Source organism: Saccopteryx leptura, chromosome 4 (assembly GCF_036850995.1).
Source record: "Saccopteryx leptura isolate mSacLep1 chromosome 4, mSacLep1_pri_phased_curated, whole genome shotgun sequence".
NCBI lineage: Eukaryota > Metazoa > Chordata > Mammalia > Chiroptera > Emballonuridae > Saccopteryx > Saccopteryx leptura.
This window is the reverse complement of record NC_089506.1, coordinates 178,671,084-178,691,930: the sequence shown is the minus strand read 5'-3', so window position 1 is coordinate 178,691,930 and position 20,847 is coordinate 178,671,084. Positions and strand designations below refer to the sequence as shown.

The following is a 20,847-nucleotide window of genomic DNA, read 5'->3' as shown; positions in this document are numbered from 1 at the left end:
TAGTCACTCATGAAGCAAACCTTCACCATTCTCCTGAAATATCCCTTATAGGACAAGTTAATTTATTAAATATTCACAAGGAACCATATTTTTTTTCATTCTAAGCACACACACACTTTTTTGATTTGAGGATTTAGAATTAGCATGAGCACTGAAGTAATGTTTCCTCTCCAGACCCTAATCTCAATGAGATCAGGGACCTTTGTATCCTGGAGGTCTAATGTAACAAGTGGCATTCAATAGGGGTTCAACAAATATTTGTTAAGTAAATGCACTGAGGGTTATTTCTGTAATTCAGGCAAAACATACTCTTTCCTATTTCATTTTTGAAGGTGTTGTCACCTCAAAAAGGTCACACCTGCTCAGTTATTCTAAGAATAAGAAAGGGGAAAAAAAAAGATTTAGCCAAAATTGATTCACAAAGTTGGTGACACTTCTCCAGCTCTTCGCTAGATTGCATAGAAACTAAAGTGGGAGGACACTTTAAGGATGTGAGAGCTAGAGGAACAGTCTTGGCTCATGGTTGCTGTGTACTATTTCATTTAGAGAAGTTAACTTCCCTAAGCCTTTGATCATATTAAATGTCTGTAACAAAGGAGAGAGAGCTGATCTACTGTGAGACAGCTAAAAATGATGCTCAGAGCTGAATAAGTACTGCATGTGTCCCTGATGGTTTGATCGTTCCTAGATGGCTTTAGCCTCAGCATTGTTACAGTATTTCCTGAATGCCTACAAAATGCCAATGGAATAAAAAGTAAAATTAAACTACTAGCCTTATGGAGCAAGAAATCTTGTCAAAGAGCCTGACATACATTAATTAGATACTCAATCAAATAACTGTAAAAGTACAGTTGGCCCTAGTGCTCTGAATAAAAAATACAAGACATTACAAGAGGATCATAAAATAAAAAAACACCATCAGAGAAATTGAAGAGGCATTCCTGAGGGCTGTGTTGCAGTGAACTGGTAGAAGAGATTCACAGTAGCCCACTCAGGAAAGAGCCTGTTAAAGGTCCTTTGAAAGAAGACTGTTGGCTGAAGGCCACGGAGAGACGAGGAGACGAGGTTAAAGAACTAGGTAGCAGCTAGGCTGTGAGAGGACCTGTTATGTTGTGATAAAGTACCAGGTTTTTAAAAAAGAGTTCTATAAGAGAGAGAAGCAATAATCAAAGAAATCATGAATTAGTATTTTTTTTTCAAAGTTGAAGCATCATCTTATTAAAGAAGTAACAGAGTTTCAAACAGGAAAATATAAACAAACCCAGACATACCTTAGTGAAAATACAAAACACTAAAAGTAGTGATAAAAGTTTCACAGCAATAAAAAGGGAACACTAAGTATTTATGTAGTAACAAAAATTAGGCTGACAGGAGATTTTCACACAATAGAAGCCTGAAGGAATTTTTTTTTTTTTTTCATTTTTCTGAAGCTGGAAACAGGGAGAGACAGTCAGACAGACTCCTGCATGCGCCCGACCGGGATCCACCCGGCACGCCCACCAGGGGCGACGCTCTGCCCACCAGGGGGCGATGCTCTGCCGTGACCAGAGCCACTCTAGCGCCTGGGGCAGAGGCCAAGGAGCCATCCCCAGCACCCGGGCCATCTTTGCTCCAATGGAGCCTTGGCTGCAGGAGGGGAAGAGAGAGACAGAGAGGAAAGTGCGGTGGAGGGGTGGAGAAGCAAATGGGCGCTTCTCCTGTGTGCCCTGGCCGGGAATCCAACCCGGGTCCTCCGCACGCTAGGCCGACACTCTACCGCTGAGCCAACTGGCCAGGGCGCCTGAAGGAAATTTAAAAATTTGTTTCATACTGAAAAAAAGTAATTGCAATTGTAATATTATAGTTCAACTCTCCTGTGAGAGTAAAATAGACATTGCCAGACAATAATAGAGAGTATGCTTCTTACAGCTCAGTCTTAAAAGTACTGATAAATGAAAATTCCGAAAAATGTAAAAATCTAGAAGAAAGAACTGGAATACAAGAATCATAGTGGGCCCTGGCCGGTTGGCTCAGCGGTAGAGTGTCGGCCTAGTGTGCAGGGGACCCGGGTTCGATTCCCGGCCAGGGCACATAGGAGAAGCGCCCATTTGCTTCTCCACCTCCCTCCCCCTCCTTCCTCTCTGTCTCTCTCTTCCCCTCCCACAGCAAGGCTCCATTGGAGCAAAGATGGCCTGGGCGCTGGGGATGGCTCCTTGGCCTCTGCCCCAGGCGCTAGAGTGGCTCTGGTCTCGGCAGTGTGACCCCCCCCCCAGGGGCAAAGCATCGCCCCTGGTGGGCGCATGCGGGAGCCTGTCTGACTGTCTCTCCCCGTTTCCAGCTTCAGAAAAATACAAAAAAAAAAAAAAAAAAAGAATCATAGGTGGACAAAGAAATTGTTAAATAATTAAATCAAAATATACACTGATTAGAAGACAATTATATACTAATGACTAATTTGAAAGATGGCTTTGGAAAATGTAAAACTAAAATAGTAGGAAAAATAACGTCTGATTAGAGAACAATCGGAGTTAAAGAGTTTAAAGCATTTTTGTTGTGTGTGTAAGAAACCAGTAGCTACCTGGTACTGATGAACTGTATACACATAGAAATATTCAGGGACTACAGAACTAATAGATAAAATTCTAACTTCCAAAGTACATAATGATTAAAGAATGAATTAAATATTTGGCAAATCAAAAACTGGTAAATTTTAAGAAAACTAAAATAAAATAGTTTATATAAAGAAACTGCACAAGATAGAAAAAAATAACTTCAAATATATTAGTAATAATAAGTATAAATAGATTAAAACAATTTATTCAAAGAGACAGAAATACTGAATTTAAAGTGATAGAAATCAGATATAGCAAACAAGTAATTAAATGAAATGTGATACGGTTATATTAACACTTAAAAACAATCTAAATCTTTCTTAATCAGAACAATTTTGTATCAATACTGACTTAGGAGAAAAAACTGAATGAAACAAAGTGAAGAATTCATGCATAGATATACACACATACACAAAAAGGAAGAAAGGTTATAAAGAATTACCATAAGGTGAACACCAAATTTCCTAAAACCACAAAAATACCTTTAATCTCACCAGTAATCATGGTGGTGTAAACTAGAGAAAAATGAGATAATATTTCATATGCAATAAAAGAAATGCCTGATAATTTCAATTGTTCGTGATAATGTGGATAAATGGGAACTTTGAACATTAGTACGGCAAATGTGAATTCACTCAGTTGAGAAATTTTTTGACACTGTCAAATAATTTGGATAGGGAATTTACCCTATAGTATTGGTCTTTTAAGATCAAAGCCTCGACTACTCGGAAGAAATTCTACCAGATGTGCAAACATTGAGAAAGCACAAGGGTTTTCTTTACAGGTAGGGGTTTGTTTGTTTTGCTATAGCAAAGAACTGGAAACAGCCTAAAACTCTATTAATAAATGGTTGAGAAGTAAATACAAAGTAGTTTTAATGAAGTAACTGGAGCTACAATGTATCAGCAGGAATAAATTTCAAAAACATAACTCTGAATAAAAAAGTTTCAATATATATTCAGTATGCATATTGTTCATATACAGAGACACAGCTAATTTAGTTTATACATCGTGAAAATAAATAATACACATCAGTTTCAGGGAAGGCAAAAGAGGAATGCATGTTGGGAGGCATGAGTTATATAGCTGAACTATTTTATTTCTTTAAAAGCTTGATATAAAGTAATTGAAGTGTTGATGTTTATTTTGGATTATATCTGTTACATTATTTATTTTGGGTGAAATATTTTACAATTTGAAAATGAAATAAATATTTAACACAAGTTAAAATTAGAAGGAAAGAAAAGAAGTGATTCTTACAGCTGCCATGTGGAGAACATATTGAAGGGTGCTGCGGTTTATTTACTCTGCTAGTTAGATGGTTATTGCCAAGTGAGAGATGAATAAATTAACCAGACAAGGAATACATTGTATCCTTATTATTACACTTCTATGTTTTGCTTAAACTACCTCAAAGTATCATATTGCAACAAAAGAAATCATAACCACAGGCATGATGGAATTAAAGTGAAAACAAAAGAAAGTAGGACTAGAGGGGCAGACTGTTTGTAGATATTGGAGGTGAGAAGACAGCATGACATCAATCATAAGTCTAAGAACAACCACTCCTAAATATATCAGGTGCAAAGGAGAAATGTATATCTTGAACTTGAAGTTCAGTTATTTGGCCAAGTAATTGTGACTACTCTGATCTATAGAGGATTTTACTAATGGGAGTAAAACAGATTTAAACAAATGTATTGTGTCTGATTATTTCAGGTTTTCTTAGCCTCACATATAAGAAAGCTATGGTCAGATTGTGGAATAATTAAAAATAATGAAGTCTGACGAGTGGTGGTACAGTGGATAAAGCGTGGACCCAGAATACTGAGGTGTCTGGTTCAAAACCCCAATGTTGCTGCCTCTGAGCACAGGCTCATAAGCATGGGGTTGCTGGCCTGAGTAGGGAGGAGGTGGAGCATACACATAATCCCCATGCTCACCAGCTTGAGCCCAGAGATCACTGGCATGTAATCAAGCCCAAGGTTGCAGGCTTGAGCAAGGGGACTCTGTCACGGCCCTGGTCAAACCATGTACGAGAAACTCCATGTATAACTAAGGTGAAATCAACTATGAGTTTTTGCTCCTCACCCTCTCTCTCTCTTCCTGCCCTTCTTTCTCTCAAAAATAAAAATAAAAATAAAAATAAATAAAAAAGATAATTGTGATTTAAGAATCACAAGTTTGTTTTCACATTTAAATATTTTCATAAAAGAGATGCAGATTGGAAAGAAATTAAGTGATTATATGAACTAAGTTGTTTGTAAGAAAACAAAATTCAGTTTATGTTATTGTTATAAATATTGAACTACAAAACAGAAATAAAAAGACAATGTAGAGTTATCATTTTAGTAAAATTCAGGATAAACAAATAGACAAAATACTAGAAGCTCTTTTTTATATATTTCCATTGCGTTTTGTCTTTCTGTTACTGCAATTGCCTTAATATGTTAGAATTGTCTATGTGTGTCTCCCCTCAGACCACATAAGCACGTGTTTCCATCTCTCTCTTTGGCAGAGAGCACAGTGATTACATATAGTAGACATTCAACAATAATATGCTGAGTGGAAGAACTGGATAAATGTTCATTCTGAGAGAAAATAATTTTCTTGCTCTTCTATTTCTCCCCAGCTTTCTCAGTGTGGGTGGGATTTTCAAAGTCTTAAATACCACCAATTCGATTTGGTCCAGAAGCACACTGGGATGGATTAAAGAGTGAAAATGTAAGGCAGAGATAGAGTTGGTGAGATGGTGAACTACCTTTTTTTTTTAATTTAATTTAATTTTTTTTTCTTAAGTTGGAAACAGGGAGGCAGTCAGACTCCCACATGCGCCTGACCAGGATCCACCCGGCACGCCCGCCAGGGGGCGATGCTCTGCCCATCTGGGGCGTCTCTCTGCCACAATCAGAGCCATTCTAGCGCCTGAGGCAGAGGCCACAGAGCCATCTTCAGCACCCGGGCAAACTTTGCTCCAATGGAGCCTTGGCTGCGGGAAGGGAAAAGAGAGAGAGGAAGGAGAGGAGAAGGGGTGGAGAAGCAGATGTGCGCGCCTCTCCTGTGTGCCCTGGCCGGAAATCGAACCCGGGACTCCCATACGCCAGGCCGACGCTCTACCACTGAGCCAACCGGCCAGGGCCGTGAACTACCTTTTTATGTTCTCTTTTTTTTTAAAAAAATATTGAATCTATTGGAGTAATGTTAGTTAATAAAAGTATTATACATAGGTTTCAGGTGCACAATTCTCTAACACATCATCCATATATTGAGTTCTTTGTTCACCACCCAAGTCAAGTCTCATGCCCTCACAATTTATCCCCTTTACCCTTTCCTACCTGTCCCACCCTCCTTCCCTTCTTGTAATCCCATACTGTTATCTGTGTCTATGAGTTATTTTTTAGTCTTTGCTTAATTTTTTTTAAAATTTAGTGATCTTAGAGAGACAGTAAGGGGGGGGGAGCAGAAGAGAGAAACATCAGCCCATTGTTCCCCTTATCCATGCACTCTCTGGTTGACTCCCATATGTGCCCTCACCTAGGATCCAATCTGCAGCCCTGGTGCATGAGGATGATGCTCCAACCAACTAAGCTACCCAGCCAGGGCCCTTTACCCTTTCTTTAAACACAAGCTCCACAGTTTGACAACAGAGAACTTTCAGTCACTTTCCAAATAAACAAAGTTTAAGTTTATATTTATCTTTAAATATTTATCTATATTGTTCTAAATAAATCCTACTTATTTTGTTTAATTAAAAACTACATAAATGTACAGTTCAACTGCCTTTAAAAAACCCTCTTTCAACTTCAGCGAATCTTCCTCTAGGGTCTCCTTGGTAACAATGCTCAACCACTGATTTTTACTTACAAACTCAATAAAAAGAAAGAAGGAATTTAACTCCAACTTAAATCTGTGCAAGGAAATATGAGTTCTTCTAAGATCTTTAATACTGGTTTATGAAAATAAATACATTTTAAAATTTCTACCAAGAGCAGGGAAAAAAAATAAAAACTAAAAAGAGAAATGAATGGAAGCCAAGAGAAAGAGGGAGATAAAATTATTCCCTCGCTATAAGTTTAGACCATGCTCAGTGGCTGAAACCAAATGCAGGCTGACCCAAGGGTTTGTCCAATAGAAATCGCAGGACAGCCACCAGCAGACCAGCCGGATCCTCTTGAGATAGATGAAACAGAAAGTAGTGGAGTGACCAGCAGGCTGTCTCAGTATGGAGACAAGAGGGCAATTTCCCTCATATTCATAATTCACACACTTCAATTTTCAGTATTAGATCAAATTGTGAAAATTTATATTTATCTATGTATGTAACTATCTATCTATCTATCTATCTATCTATCTATCTATATCTATGCCATTAATCTAGTGAAAGGATTAAAATGAAAAGTTCATCATAGAGCATATGACTTGGGGTTCCATTACTACATCAGAGTATTTGTTATATACTGCATGCCAGTTAATATATATGATTAAATCCTGTAACTTTTTGTGAATGGTAGAGTAACATTGAATTATGCTTATGTTAGAAACAATTTAATAAGTGGAAGCATTTAAATTATTCCAGAATTTGGTTAACTCTGTTTTGCTTTTATTTATTTTTTAAAATCTTTGACTATAAGGAGCAATATATATTAACAAATTAATAATGAAGATGAAGATGCTATTATTACTGAACTCTGTCATAATTCTAAGTAATGTATTTAGAGAGGTTTGACAATGTATTGAGTTATAAAATAGGAACATGCTATTATTAAAAATATATAATAATAAAATTATTTAGAATATAGAACATAAATACTAGATAGAAAGCATAAAAAATAAAATCTTAAAAATATTCCAATACCTTAATTTTTTATAAATTCAAGAAAAGTTAAAAGTCATGGAGTGCAGAGAGAAAAATCAATCACAGAGCTTCAATGACCAAATAAGGCATTTGAGAAAAGAAATAACAAAAATGTAGGGTGGCAAATTAAAAAAATAATTAAAAAAAAAGTCCACAGATGACAATACAAATGAAGCTTCAGATAGAAAGGGCAAACTGAGTACTAATCAGGATGAGTGAAAAAGAAACTCAATCACTTACAAAAAAAAAAAAGAAACAAACAAACCCCCACAATAAATACAGAAAGAAAAAAAAAGAAAGAAAAGCAAAGAATCATTATAGTTTCTTCAGGATATAAAGGTGATGAAAAATATTTTACCAGTAACTTCAAACGTTCTGGGTCAAAATGATTTCAGCCCCAATTCTATACCTGGCTAAATTAACAACCAGTTTTCAGAAAACAGTAACATATTTTTAGATATTGAGGACAAAGAGAATTTACTTCCCTTGCATCTGGTCTTCAAAAGCAAAGATATACTATCACACAGTATAATGAAATTCAATAAAGAAAGAACACACAGAATCTACAAAACGTGACTAACTCAGAAGTATGAAAAAAAAAAAGAATTTAAGAATGACAACTATACCACAGTCCCTAAAAAAGCAATTATTCTAAACTAAAACAGGAAATCAAAGGATCTAAAAGAAAAATAATAAAGAATCATAGTTAACAGGTCATATAAATGAAAAGTCACACATCAGTGATATGAAGAAGTAAACTATCGCAGGATGGACGATGAGAACAATGGTGTGCAGCCAATAATCCATTTGTGTCTTGAATTCCCTTTTGAGAGGCTTAAGTTTAGAAACACAGGCTTACACTTATTTCTTTATAAATTCATTAACATTGTTTCATTTCACTTGTATTACTGAGATGCTGCTTATTAATGTTTCTTTTCAAATGGGATAGGGAAGAAAGACTAATTCTTCATCCTCCATGAGATAAGTCAAATAATATGGTTTGAAGTAAAAAAAAAAAAAAAAAAAGTGTCTGACCATAATAGATAGTTGACTATCTGGAAAACAAAACAAAACAAAAAGTTAAAAAGGGTTTTTCTTTGGGACAGGCTTAGATATAAGATGGAGATGATAAAGGTGAGTTTTACTAATACATGTATACACAGAACTTGATTTGGAAATCGAGATGCATGTGCATTAGCCTGATAATAGTTAAAATCATACCCAGGAAAACTGAAGAAAAAGAATGAGCTGGAAATAATTCTCCATGTAAACTAATAATTACCATAGAGTAATGTGCACAGTGGTTAAGGACTGGCAAATATAGGAGAACAGAACAAAGGGAGATTTCCTCGTTCCAAGGAGGTCAGTTGATAGCATTGGATAGAGATAGCTTAAAACCAGGTGATACCTGACAGATATCTTCAATGATAAAATAACACTTGAAGGAATAGGTATTTCTTGGCAGAAGCTATAGCATCTACAATGGCATTAAAGCATGAAGTATAATTTTGTTGTGTGTGTTGGTGAAGAATATGGCAGCAGATGGTACGGGAATAAAAGGTAAACGTGAAAAGGAAGATGAAGGCCAGGTAGTGGGGGGCTCTGTAAAACAGGGTAAGAAGTGTAGGTATCTCAAACTATAATTTTAAAGAGGTTCAAATTTCTGACACTGTCAAAAGAACTCAGATGTTTTAGCAGGTTCATGTCTTAAGTCTAATTATTATAATATATAGCCATAGCATGGAGTGTATATAGGTAGCACAAGTCTAAATATAATATTCAACCACAGATCTGATTTGTCCAAAAATGTTACTGGACTACAGCAGCCTTGGAAAATTACTCAAGTTTCAACAGTTTATGTTACTTGAAGCACTAAATGATCCAAACATTTTAACTCTACAATTTGCAAAACTAGGATATTTAATTTTTTTAAACTCATAACAGAAAAGGACTGGGTTCATTTAACATTTTCTCATAGAACTGTAAGGATTTTTGAGTTGCTCTTGAAGGAAGTAGAAATTCTTCGAGTTACATACAATTTCTAATTGTCACATACCCAAATGCTTCCTGTTTAGAATAAAGAAACAAAGCAATTAAGTACTAAGGGAGAAAGTGCTATTAAAGCACAGTTTAGCTTCATACAGTTTAAAAATACTGCACATAATGATCACTTCATCGAAGTCCCATGTTTACTTGTCTATCCATTTCAGTGAGTGAAGTATTTACTACTTTTCTTTCCTCTGTAATAAACATTACCCACAGATTATAACAGCTAAAATGTCACAGTGCACTTTAATTTCTGTTCTCATAAGGGATCCTGTTATTTTAACAGGGAACATGCTTCTACTGAGGCTGCCTGTAAAGCATGGAAAAGGAAGCATCCCTTCATCATAATTTGCTTTAGCAGTGTAATAGATGTAAAAGGCTCATCTACTTGCATTTTGTGAGCACACACTTCAAAACGATTCCATTATGTTAATAACATTCAGGAGGAAGCTATAACTCATGATAATGAAACTGTAAACTTTAACACAGCTTAGAGTTCTCAATCTCTATATATTTTCACATTTGTAAAAATATAAGTGAAATAAACCTCAGGTTGTATATTATACTCCCTATAGATGTTAAATTAGCTCAATAAAAATATTCTGTAAACACCACCAGTAAGAGTGCAAGAACAAAACTCTTCTCTACCTAATGAACTCTTTTTTCCATTTAATCCATTCTTTGTATTGTAGTCAGACAGAGCATTGTTTAAATATGTATATATTTCATATAGGTAATATAAATGATTAAATCTTTAGTGGTATCCTCAGATCTGGGTCCTGCTTTCCATGCTAGTGTGCTCCCATGACACTCGTCCTTTACTCCATGATCTTTTCATTTCTTCCACTGCTTAGAGGATGCTAAACCTTCTATCCTAGGTCTTTGTGTAAGTGCTCTACCTAGACCTAGTTAATTCTCACTGTTTCCTCCCAGAGCACAAAAACCACCCACTCACACACATATCACCTGTCCTTCTAAACTTAGCCACATACCTTCACTTCAGAAAAGTCCCGTTCCACAGCCCTTGGGTTCTTGTGCCTGTGTTTCACGGCACGCACACTAGTAAGAAAGCAACTCGTTCACTGTGTGACTATCTCTTTATGTCTGTCTCCTTGGCAAGAATGTAAGCTCTGAGAGGGGAGGTTATCCTTTACCTTTATATCTGGATCAAAAATATATATTGAGTAAATAAATAATAAACATAAATAAATCAAAGGGAAAACACTGTAACAAAATACATTTACATTAGGTACCTATTGCTTTCAGTTCCGTGCACGTTTATAAATTTTTAACATGATAGATCAGGGCTATAAATAAACTATGTTCATAGAATTTCTAATTTCTCTGTCTTTCAATATACACATATACACACATATCTTATAAATATATGAAATTTCCAAAAATAATTGTTGGAGAAAGGATATTGAAATGATATTGAAATAAATGTGCAAGATTATGAAGCACTTTATTTATCTATATCTCTAAAGAAAGATTTATATATTTATTAAAATGACATTTTGACATGTTTTCAATTAACATCTCAAATATTGAGTTAAATGATAGTTTATTATAAAGCAAATTAAAAGAATACAGTATTATTAGAATATTATTGGATTATTATATATTTAAATTATCTTAGAATTTATATAAAATAAGAAATTACCTGCCAAAAATGTCAGAAAATCCCTATTGCTTCTTTCCTTGATAACTCAAGCATATAATTCTAATGTGGAAATAACAGGGTTTATCAAACATTCAAAATAATATTATGAAAAATACTGATATTGACAACACTGGGATTAGCACATAGGACATTTGGATGTAATTATAATATTGACTCATTAGTTGTGTGATGATAAAACTGGGTCTTTCCTTACTGGTGTTAGTTCTCTACTTTGTTAATTAAAAAAAAGAAGAAAGAAAATGCAAGAAACTGACTGTGTTATCTGTGATAAGTGCTCAAGTATGAGTAGATATAAAGTATGATATTTTGGGAGAACAGAGACTGGAACAATTAATTCTATTAGTAAGAAAAAATAATGTCAATGAAGTCTTGGAAATGAAGATCATGAAAATGGACTTTGAAGGATCAGGTAGAAAATAATGGAAGAGCATTCCAGGCACAACAGCATGCAAAGCAAAGGAATAAATTGAGATTTCCAGGAAGAAAAAGTCATCTAACATGGCAGACTGTAAGGCAGGGGTCCCCAAACTTTTTACACAGGGGGCCAGTTCACTGTCCCTCAGACCGTTGGAGGGCCGGACTATAAAAAAAACTATGAACAAATCCCTATGCACACTGCACATATCTTATTTTAAAGTAAAAAAAAAACAAAACGGGAACAAATACAATATTTAAAATAAAGAACAAGTAAATTTAAATCAACAAACTGACCAGTATTTAAATGGGAACTATGCTCCTCTCACTGACCACCAATGAAAGAGGTGCCCCTTCCAGAAGTGCGGCAGGGGCCGGATAAATGGCCTCAGGGGGCCACATGTGGCCCACGGGCCGTAGTTTGGGGACCCCTGCTGTAAGGGGTATGGTGTTAGTGTGTGTTTGGGTGTGTGTACATGTGTTTGTGTGTGTGTGTATATGCACAGATGCATATTTAGGGGAATGTTTAATAAATGAAAGTACAAGCTAGGAAATGGAAAAAGTATGTAAAGATACAAATAGAAAGAGAGGCAGGTGAAAAAGTGCTAGAATGCCTAGCAGCCTTCAATACTATGCTAAATATTATGAGTTTGGCCTTTACCTGTAAGTTAACAGTCAAAGTTCAAACAAAAAAATGATGTGAGCAACTATGATTTTACAAAGCCTTGAGCATATGAAAGCCATTCTCATAAAGCAAGTCATTAAAAAATTATTCTTGTCATAAAAAACCTAGGGAAAATTACACAAATCATTAGGTTATGCAACATTATTTCTGCATTAGTGAAAATATTTGAAAATCTCTACAGCTCATGTTTAAAATAACTTTCCCAGTTTAAAATATCTAGTCTAACTCAATTACAATGGGCGTGTGCTTCTTTGTGCGAACACGCATGGGGGACATTATCTTTGGTTTTAGTAAAGTATGCAAGTATTATGATATTCCCCTTTGTGCCTGAGTTCTAGCAGTCTTTTTTTTTTTTTTTTTTGTATTTTTCCAAAGTGAGAAACGGGGGACAGACAGACTTCCACATGCGCCCAACTGGGTTTCACCCGGCATGCCCACCAGGAGGCAATGCTCGGCCCCTCTGGGGTGTTGCTCTACTGCAATCGGAGCTGTTATAGTGCCTGAGGAGGAGGTCATGGAGCCATCCTCAGTGCCCAGGCCAACTTTGCTCCAATGGAGCCTTGGCTGTGGGAAAGGAAGAGAAAGACAGAGAGAAAGGAGAGGGGAAATGGTGGAGAAGCCGATGGGTGCTTCTCCTGTTGCCCTGGCTGGGAATCAGTTCTAGCACTCTTAATGGAGTAAGAGGAGTTGTATTTTTTTTTTTAATTTTTCTGAAGTTGGAAACGGGGCAGTCAGACAGACTCCCGCATGCACCCGACAGAGATCCACCCGGTATGCCCACCAGGGGGCGATGCTCTGCCCATCTGGGGCATTGCTCTGTTGCATCCAGAGCCATTCTAGCACCTGAGGTGGAGGCCATGGAGCCATCTTCAGCGCCCAGGCCAACTTTCCTCCAATGGAGCCTTGGTTGTGGGAGGGGAAGAGAGAGACAGAGAGGAAGGAGAGGGGGAGGGGTGGAGAAGCAGATGGGCGCTTCTCCTGTGTGCGCTGGCTGGGAATCGAACCCGGGACTCCTGCACGCCAGGCCGATGCTCTACCACTGAGCCAACCGGCCAGGGCCAGGAGTTGTATTTTAAAGTATAACATACTGGCCTGACCTGTGGTGGCGCAGTGGATAAAGCGTCGACCAGGAAATGCTGAGGTCACCTGTTCAAAACCCTGGGCTTGCCTGGTCAAGGCACATATGGGAGTTGATGCTTCTAGCTCCTCCCCCTTCTCTCTGTCTGTCTCTCTCTCCTCTCTCTCCCTCTCTGTCTCTCTCTCTTTCCCTCTCTCTCTCTCCTCTCTAAAAATGAATAAATAAAAAAAATAAAGTATAACATCCTGGCTTCCAGTCAAGATGGCAGCATAGTTAAACATGGTACCTGCATCCTCCTATAACCACATCAAAATTACAGTGAAACTACAGAACAACCATCATTCATAACCAACTGAAACATGGCTGTGTGGAAGTCCTACAACTAGGATATTAAACAAAAAGACACATTAAGACTGGTAGGAGGGGCCGAGACGCAGAACAAGCTGGTTCCACACCCATGTGTGGTGGATAAAAATTGGGAGGGATAGCTTCAGAGGCTCCCCCTAAGGAGTGAGAGGTCCCAGACCCCCACCAGGCCCTCCAGCCCAGGATTCCAGTGCCAGAAAGAGAAAAAGTCCTATAACTTCTTGCTTTGAAAACCAGTGGGAATTGAGGCTGAAGGAGATGGAGAGCTGCTGGAGTCCCAGGCAGTTCCTTTTAAAGGGGCCGTGCATGAACTTATTCTGCCTCATTCTCTCTGAATTCCAGCACTGAGAGAACAGCCTGAAAGGCACTAGGACATATGAGGAGGAAATGAATTGCCCAGTGTCACGGAAAGAGTTGGGGTGCAGCTTTCTTTGAGACAGAAGTGCTGGGAGAGACCACTGTTCTATTTTTGCACCTACTCTCCACAGATCTGGAAGGCTGGTGCCATATCTGAGTCTCCATCAACCTGGTTACTGTATTAACCCACGCTGGTGATTCCTTGAGACCTGCCCCACACAACTTTCTGGCCCATCCAAGCTGTTTACAGTGGCTTTTTCCAAACAAGCGGCCTGTCTTGACTTAGATTTCATATTTTCCTATGATCTCTCAAACAAATAGCATCTGGTCTAAGTGTGCCCCAGGCCCAGCACTAGCAGCGGCCAGCCTTGGTTCACAGCTTGGCCCACCTTGGCACCTCCAAGCCCAGCACCAGTAGCGGCCATCTACAGATCATTTTGTAGCTCAGGCTGGGTGGCCCCAGGCAGAACACAAGTGGTAGCTGGCATTGGTCAGCACCTCCTGGGTGTCCCAGAGTCAGCACACCCAGTGAAAAACTTCAGACCAAAACCAAACACCACCACCCCACCACCTCCATAAGCAACACACTCAAGGAATGAACTTAGTGAACACGAAAGCCCTGCTGAAAAAAAGTCCTGCTCTGTGGAGTGGGGCCTGGCACAAGTGATCCTCCACAGCGGTCTATGGTTGCAGTCTGTCCCCTGTCAGCTGACTGGTCTGGGGGTAAATCTCTCCCATTGACATGCCAACAGCAACCAAGGCTCAACTGCAACAGAAGGGTATACACAGCCACACAGGGGGCACACCTTGAGTAACCAGCTTGGGTGATTGAGGATGCTGTGCCACTGGACCCTATCGAGCATCTACTATATTGGTCACTCTATCAACCCCAAGGAGATGTATCAAGCCCCAGAGACATAGAAACAAACACAGGGAGGCTGCCAAAATGAAGAGACAAAGAAACATGTCCCAAATGAAAGAAAAGACCAAAACTTCAGAAAAATAATGAAGCAAAATGAAGAAAAACAATCTACTAGATGTTGAGTTCAAAACAATAGTGAAAAGGATGCTCTGAACTTAGAACCTCAACAGCACAAACAAGACCAGTCAGAAATGAAGGATATACGAACTGAAATGAAGAATAATTTAAAGGTAATCTACTGTAGGACAGATAAAGCTGAGAATCAAATTGGTGGTAAGGAATACAAGAAAGCAAAAAAAACACTCAAACAGAACAGCAAAAATGAGCAAAGAATCCAAAAAAATGAGGAAATTGTGGGACTCAGGCACAACTTGAAGAGTACAAATGTTTGCATCATTGGGTTGCTGGAAGGAGATGAGAGAGCAAGTAAATTGAAAGCCTATTAAAAAAATTGACAAAAAAGTTTCTTCACTTGGTGAAGGAAATAGACACACAAGTACATGAAGCACAGAAAATCCTAAGATAAATCCAAAAAGACCCATACCAAGATACATCATAATTAAAATGCAAAAGGTTAAAGACAAAGAGAGAATCTTAAAAGCAGCAAGAGAAAAGCAGTTCTTTACCCACAAGGGAGCTCCCATAAGACTGTCAGCCAATTTCCCAACAGAAACTTCACAAGTCAGACAGAATTGGCAAGAAATATTCAAAGAAATGAAAATAAGGACCTACAACCAAGACACATCATAATTAATATGCAAAAGGTTAAAGACAAAGAGAGAATCTTAAAAGCGGCAAGAGAAAAGCAGTTAGTTACCTACAAGGGAGCTCCCATAAGACTGTCAGCCAATTTCCCAACAGAAACTTCACAAGTCAGAAAGAACTAAAAAGTAATATTCAAAGAAATGAAAATAAGGACTACAACCAAGATTATTCTACCCAGCAAAGCTACACTTAGAATTAAAGGGCAGATAAAGAGCTTCCTAGACAAGAAAAGGCTAAAGGAATTCATCACCACCAAATCAGTATTTTATGATATGTTGGAGGGTTTCTTTAAGAAGTAGAAAAAGAAGAAAGAGAAGTAGGAGAAGAGAAAAAGTATAAACAATAAAATATTAATATATACATAACAACAATTGAATCTATAAAACAAAATAAGTGAACAAACAGAACAGAAAAATAAATTAAGTATAACACTTTCATGTCTGATTTCATGAACCACAATATATGACATGAAAGAAAGAAAGGGAATATACAATTTGGAATTCCTTTAGAATTGGCTTCTAGACATCTGTCTTCATTGTCATAGGGCTCCAGAGATATTTTATATAAATAACACATAATTTGAAAAACAGTAGGAAGTTTCATCATAGGCAGCCAGCAGTCATTTCAATCAGCTAGAATTTCAAAAATTGATATTTCAAGCTCTTGTTCTGTTGAAAAATCCCTGTAAGACTTCAACATGATTTTTTTTCTTTACAAAAACAGTTTTCATTACAGAACTTCATCCCATCATTTAGTTCTAACAAAACTATTTGCAAAAGTACTAGATTTATATATTAATATATACTCTATATGTTATTACCATAAAAATGTGAAATATTTTTCTAACACTTTTAAAGTGTTAAGGCAATGAACATATGAAAACTGTAAACTTACCACACCTGTGAATTTACATTATTGCTACTTTTTCACTTATCAAAATAAGAAACATTGCCTCTCTTACATGTAATATCAAATACGTATTTTGCTTATAGTCAGGATTAGATTCTTGCACAGATGCTTGATGCATTATGACATTTAAAACTTTGTTATTATATAGCTAATCTTTGTAGCTATATAAATTTCATTGTTCATATTCATAATTATACTCACTGGTAAAAAATATATATTAAAGCCCTCTAGTGGCCAAAATTGTATATAGTTCTATTGCATTTTATCAATTTCCAATTTCTCTTTTTATGATTATTTTTAAAAAAATAATTACTATATTTGCTACATTGTTAATATAAATTCCAGTTATTAAAAAAAATTTTCTCTTTTCCTGAGGTCTAATGTAATAAAAGAGTGGAACAATTATGCTGTTTAAGTTAATATCACTTTTTAAAAATATGTCATATAATATTAAATTATGAGATAGTGTAAACAAAATGTTTTGAAATTTCAAAATTTAAATGTGCAAAATTATGTGTATCGATTTTAGAACATATAATTTTCTTGTGTGTAAACCAATAATTAGAAAATGATAGTTATTCTGGGTAATTTGTAATATTTAGCCATTCACACATTTTTTTTCAGAAGGCTAGTGCTAAACATTTACATAGAACTATATGATAGATGTTTATAAAGTTACATGGTAATTTCAAATATACCACAAAGTAGAGTTGTTAAATATAATGAGAGAAAAGTATACGGATGCATTGAAATAAAGAAAGGAAATGTGAACAGTAGAGGACATGAACACAAACAGAGGCCCTCATCTTGCCCTTTTTAAAAGATTTCAAGAAAATCCAGAACAAATGACTTTTATATGAAATTTGTAGATTTTTTTTCAAACAATGATACAATTAAAATAAAAAAGATCGTGTAAGTCAAGCCAAATCTTTATGCAGACATAAAGCTCACACATCACCATTGGAGACCCCTGGCTTAACAGATACAATGTCATTATATGAATATACCAAAATGCTAGTTACTTGTTGCATAGTTGAAAAAAAATATTTGGGTACTGATGGATGGATCAGTTAGAGCGTCATCCCCATATACCAAGGTTGCAGTTCAGTCCCCAGTCAGGACACAGCAGAGATAGGATTTTAACTCGACTTGGTACAAATCCTTAAACTATCGTTCATGCCTCAGAATGATAGCAGTGAAGTAATAAAAGTCCTCATATTTTCACTAGTAATGCCAACTCTAAAAAAAAAAAAAAAAAGATATGGTCTGTGAATGTGCAGGACTTCCAAAGAGAGGAAGACGAGTGATGCATGCAGCTGTGCTGGGCCACACGGACCTGTAGGAATAGCACAACACAGAAAGACATTTCCCCATAAGCCCGTGAATCCCCTGAATGCAGCAATAGACTTAACTGGAACACAATATTAACCTGTTCTACAAAGAAAGAGCACCACAATTCCCCTCCATCCAGGCCCCTTCCCCATTTACCCCAGGCCTGTGAGCTGTAGGACTGTGGCTAGAACATGAAATAAGCTTGCCTTCACATTCCAGCTTGCCTGGGAACATGAGCCAGACTAAGACATAATAGGAACAATGTAAGGAAAAGTCACTCACAGTGCTCGGGGCCCACGGGTAGTTCTAAGCAGAGCTGTCCAAGTTAAGCAAGATGAAAAAAAAATTGGTACAATCACTCTATAAACAGTATTGTGACAAAGGGGAAGAAGAAAAGGAACACAATGCAAAAGACAGGTAAACAACTCAGTTTGGAAGAACTGGAAGAAAAGCTGCCCTGAGTGCTTTTTGCTGTAGAAGAAATACTTAATGAAACATACATACCAGATATAGAATAGAATAGAAGAGGAATTGAAGAGCCAGAGAAACAAACTGAGTTCTAAAATACAATCATTACTAAACTGATAAAATTAAATGAAAACAGGAAGGTAGGAACAGACACAATTGAAACTGAATTACTGATATAGATTGAAGGCCTGACATAATAATCACTGCGACTGCAAAAGGAAAAGAAACCCAGAAGTTTCAGTTAGGCACGCCCATGACATTTTCAGAGTCTGGGGTAAGAGTGAAAAACCATATGATGAAATATTAAATAACGGTAATATCAAGCTAATAAATGATTTTAAATATCTATTTTTCTATCTTTTACATTAAAAAATAAATAAAATATGGGCCCTGGCTGGTTGGCTCAGTGGTAGAGCATCGGCCTGGCGTGCAGGAGTCCCGGGTTCGATTCCCACCCAGGGCACACAGGAGAGGCGCCCATCTGCTTCTCCACCCCTCCCCCTCTCCTTCCTCTCTGTCTCTCTCTTCCTCTCCCGCAGCCAAGGCTCCATTGGCCCAGGCGCTGAGGATGGCTCCATGGCCTCTGCCTCAGGCGCTAGAATGGCTCTGGTCACAACAGAGCAATGCCCCAGAGGGGCAGAGCATCGCCCCCTAGTGGGCATGCCAGGTGGATCTCGGTGGGGCACATGCAGAAGTCTGACTGCCTCCCCGTTTCCAACTTTAGAAAAATTAAAAACAACAAAAAAAAATAATAAAAATAAATAAATAAATAAATAAAATATGTCAAAAATACCTGAAAGGCCAGGCTTAAATACAGAATTTCTGGATAGCTCAGCATTCCACATCTGAGCCTGCTGGTTACACACTCCAGGCCCCACCCCCTGACCGTGGCCCACCCTCCCACTTTTCCTACACGTATGTAGATAGCCCAGCACAGATTTCCAGGCTCTGTGGATAGTCTCTACAGTCAACATTTGACTAAGCCCTGGGTCTAAATGTAATTCTATCAGTGGTTTGGTCTATCCTCAGAAACAAAGATCACGACCAGAAGCTACTACTATAAGTCCTTGAAATGGGTTTGAAGCCGATGTTTGGGGAATTCCAGAATCTAGGGTATCGTACTATGATCTAGATGGGAAATGCTGACTCCTGCTGATGTGGCTGCTTCCTCCAACTTAATGGTTAGTGAATGAAGGCCGGCTGGAGTGCTCTAAAGCAGTGGTTTTCAACCACCGCTATGCAAAGGAATTAACCACCCTGATGTTGTATGAAGATGAGAGAATCTTTCATGGAATGGTGTGAAATTTTTGGCAGACTGGCAGCTGAGAAACACTAAAGCACAGGGTCTGAGGGTCTCTCATGTTTAGGTCTAAAGGCAGTATTGATTGCAGACATTAAAGAGGAAATACATAATAGATATGAAGGAAATACCATGTTGATATACATGATAGGAAATATTGGTTTTCCTAGTAAATAGATTTCATGAGTATACAACAGAAAAAAATGTACTTAAAAGGCCAATTCTCTGAAAGAAGGAAACTACTGAATTTGGCTGTTTAAACTTCATAATATACTCAAGTAAATTCATTGGTGAATAGTTGCCAGAAATATCTAGCATTTCTAGGATAAGCTTCTAATCAGACGGAGCAAGTGAAGTTCAAAAGAGAAACATCAGGCTGGTATTAGACCTTCCCAGAGCAATATCAAAGACAAAGCAGGAACTGTGATGTGTATAAGTTCTGAGGGAAAAAGTGACCCAAGATTGTCATTTCCAGCCAAGTTTCTGCACAAGTATAAGACAATAGACTTAATCTTAAATGTAACATACCCCAAATAGATAGGAAACACCAAAATTTACTAACCCAAAATATGACTGGAAAAGCTGTAATGAAAAAAAAAATTAATCAATATTCAATGTCCAGGTGTGTATATTCCAAAGAAGAAAAAATATACCAGAGCATTTAAAAAATTACAATTCAAGCATAAAGACAATGTACAGAAATGTTCAAGGACCTAAGAACGCACAAACTACAGAATCTCTTGACTACTTCTTTAAAAACAAGCACACACATGCCTGACCAGGAGGTGGCGAAGTGGATAGAGCATCGGACTGGGACACGGAGGACCTAGGTTTGAAATCCTGAGGTCGCCGGCTTGAGCACAGGACACCAGCTTGAGCGTGGGGTCGTTGGCTTGCGCATGGGATCATTGACATGACCCCATGGTTGCTGGCTTGAAGCCCAAGGTCACTGGCTTGAAGCCCAAGGTTGCTGACTTGAGTAAGGGGTCATTCGCTCTGCTGTAGCCCCTGGGTCAAGGCACATATGAGAAAGCAATCAATGAACAACTAAGGAGCTGCAACAAAGAATTGATGC

At 37.6% G+C, this 20,847-nt stretch overlaps 1 protein-coding gene across 3 annotated transcripts in view; it reads right to left on the bottom strand.

The window, feature by feature from the left end:
• PRR16 (proline rich 16) overlaps nucleotides 1-20,847 on the bottom strand; it is a 322,940-nt gene that overhangs the window by 103,760 nt on the left and 198,333 nt on the right. The window contains exon 1 of one of the 3 annotated variants that reach the window (XM_066382085.1): nucleotides 10,485-10,542. The exons of the other annotated variants lie outside the window; for them this stretch is intronic. The gene's annotated coding sequence lies outside the window, so the exon portion shown is untranslated. Of the gene's footprint in view, nucleotides 1-10,484; nucleotides 10,543-20,847 lie in introns of those variants that run through there. 3 annotated transcript variants of the gene reach the window in all.